Here is a 2,955-nt window from a genome sequence, read left to right as displayed (position 1 = left end):
TTCCTTTAGTTCACAGTAGATACGAAAGTAATCAGTAAATAAAATAATGACTTCAACAAACAATGAGGGAGAACACAGAAGGATAACGCTTATACTTATCTGAGTTCCAGTTGAGAAGAACTCTCCTCAGTAGAATAAACGGGAACAACAAGGTACTACTTTAGGGATTCTAGAAACACACGGAATGGTCCAGCCAAACACATGCGGGTTCTCCGGTCGCGACTCCAGAGAACTCTTAAGGATCACCTTAAGTTGCAAAGGTGAAGGTATATAGGAAGGATGGGTTAACCAGAGAAACAAAGGCTGTGTTTCTCTTTTTAAAACCTAGCTTTGGGGGTTGGCATAAGGCAGATCTACACCTGAAATCCGTCCCCTTCTCTATACCTATAGGTTGGAGGGTTGTGACGCTGTACCTAGAGGGGAGTGGGGCGATATTCAAATTCTAAGCCTAACTTCAATGGGGAGCCATGTGGGAAGGTGTCAAAGTTGTATTCCCATGGCAACCTTTGACTTGCAGATGTTGCCTGGTCCAGGAAGGCAATAACGGATGTGGTCCCTTTTGTGATTCCAAACCAGATATGTGGGGTTACATGTTATTCCAGCAGATCTGTAATGGCAAGAGACCTGTTGTTTTTCCAAGTCTCCAAAGACTGAGCGTAATGGCGATGGTCTTCTTTGTCCTCAAGCATGTCGGGAAGGTTTTGGGTATGCACGTGTCCATTAGCATAGGCAGCACAAACCCTGTGCATAGCAGCTTCCAGGTTTAACAGGAAGGCATAGCAAGCAAATCCAAGACACAGCAATTCCCAGATCCCATATACACAGAAGCAAAGACATTTTACAGACAATACAGCAGCAGCATAGCACAAATAATACATTTAAAAGCACACATGGTAACACCACCTTCCAAACTGGCCATTTTCTCCAGGTGAACTGATCTCTTTTACCTGGAAATCAGTTGTAATAGTGGGAGATCTCCAGCCACCACCTGGAGACTGGCAACCTGATATATCCTGCTTACAAAGGTCTAGGATTTGCTGTCAGAACAGTAGCTTTGATTATGTAACAGCTCCAGTTCAACACAGTTTATCTTATTTCATGTGCAAAAAGGCCAAGATGTTGCAAGGTGGTCTTTGTGAATCTAACCGTTCAAATTCTGCAAGATTGAATTTTATTGCAGATAAGAAGTTTTGCAGAGTGCTTTGACTTCACTGAATAAACTCACGTCTTGAAAAGCTGAACTGAATTGCCAACCATAGACGCCAAGGTGAAATATTATCTACTTCACAAAAGACAAGTACGAACTTTTTTGCCTAACAGTTTGCACTGAAATTAGGCCCCTTTCTAGATCATTAAATCAAATATTGCCTCAGATCTGCAACATCAAACGTGAATAATTTGTCCACTGTGTTCCACATGGGGAGGGGCTGTGGCTCAGTGGTAGAGCATCTACTTGTCATCATGCAGAAGGTCCCAGGTTCAATCCCTGGCATCTCCAGCTGAAAGGACCAGGTAGTAGGTAATATGAAAGACCTCTGCCTGTGTCCCTGAAGAGCTGCTGCCGGTCTGAGTAGACAGTACTGACCCTGATGGACCAAGGGTCTGATTCAGTATAAGGCAGCCTCATGTGTTCACGAGTTCAACTCTGTCATCACCCCCCACTGACATTTTAACATATGTTCACTTGCCTTATCTTTGGAGTTCAAGTCCTTTCTCTGAAAAAAAGAAACATGTTTACCTCCAATAGTGCACAGAAGGCTTTGTAAAAATATATTATCAAATGGAGAAAATATAATTTTCTTAGCAAAACAAGATGTCATTGCAATAGTACAAATGTCATATTTAAATTCATTTTATTAAGATGTATGGCATTGAATGGTGAGCTCGGAAAATGACTTTATAAACAGGAACATCATTTTCTTATAAAAGAGACGGTATATTTTTAAATTGAGTCAGTAAAAACTCAGCCATCAGTGGTTTATGAAACTTGAGTACACGGATGCTTCAGTACTCAATTAATGTCAGGCAATATGGATTTCAATCTGGCCTGAATATATTTAAACAAATGAACTAGAGACAAATGTTGGCTCTTTGGCCAGCCAGAGCTAAAAATCCATTTTCTACCCCATTTATAATAGGAACTAATTTGAATGTAATTTATCTAAAGCACAATGTGTTTCTTAATTTTTACATGCAACCATTACTTACAGTTTAAGTAATAGTCAGATCCATGGATCTTAAGGCACTTAAGTGAAATTTCATGGAACTGAACTGCAAAGCACAATCATTCAAAAAAAAATAATACAAGCATTATCCTCAGTAATTGCATTACAAGCATTATCCTCAAGTATGGGGGGGTGCATGCAGCAGATGGACTTGAAGGTGAAAATCAAGACCAAGAAAAGAAGAGCACATGAACATTTTAAAGAAAACCAGGACAAATATTTTTTCCCATGCCACTGGTGTTCTATTGGAAGTGTATTTGGATAAAATGGATCCCTTTTCACTCCACTGTGTCAACGGGTGTTATGTATTATTTATTTAATTCATTCATTCATTCATACCAAATGGGAACCCAAAGAGGCTTACATCATTTGCCTCTCCTCCATCTTATCCTCACACCAACCCTGTGAGATAAGTTAGGTTGAGAGAGCGTGACTGGCCCAAGGTCACCCAGCAAGCTTCCATGGCACGAGTGAGCAATTGAAACTGGTTCTCCCAGATCCTAGTCCACCACTCTTAACTACTGAGTACACCATACTGTTGTGTTAGCAAAGCTGGGGCTGAAGTCAAGACCTTCTACAGAAGAGAGACACATCAAAGGTAACAATGGGAACCTGCTAGGATGTAAGTCATTGCGAAAGACAGGGATCTGACTATTACTTAAACTGTAAGTACCAGGATGTAAGTCATCGCGAAAGACAGGGATCTGACTATTACAACTGTAAGTAATGG

At 40.7% G+C, this 2,955-nt stretch overlaps 1 non-coding gene across 1 annotated transcript; it reads left to right on the top strand.

Annotated features, from left to right (window-relative positions):
• The first annotated feature begins 1,423 nt into the window (after positions 1-1,423).
• On the top strand, positions 1,424-1,498 carry TRNAD-GUC. The gene has a single exon. It is a non-coding gene; the product is annotated as a tRNA-Asp (tRNA).
• Positions 1,499-2,955: the final 1,457 nt, after the last annotated feature.

The sequence above is a fragment of the Gekko japonicus genome, unplaced genomic scaffold (genome assembly GCF_001447785.1).
Source record: "Gekko japonicus isolate JY-2015 unplaced genomic scaffold, Gekko_japonicus_V1.1 scaffold236, whole genome shotgun sequence".
Taxonomy (NCBI): domain Eukaryota; kingdom Metazoa; phylum Chordata; class Lepidosauria; order Squamata; family Gekkonidae; genus Gekko; species Gekko japonicus.
This window is presented reverse-complemented; position numbering and strand designations above follow the sequence as displayed.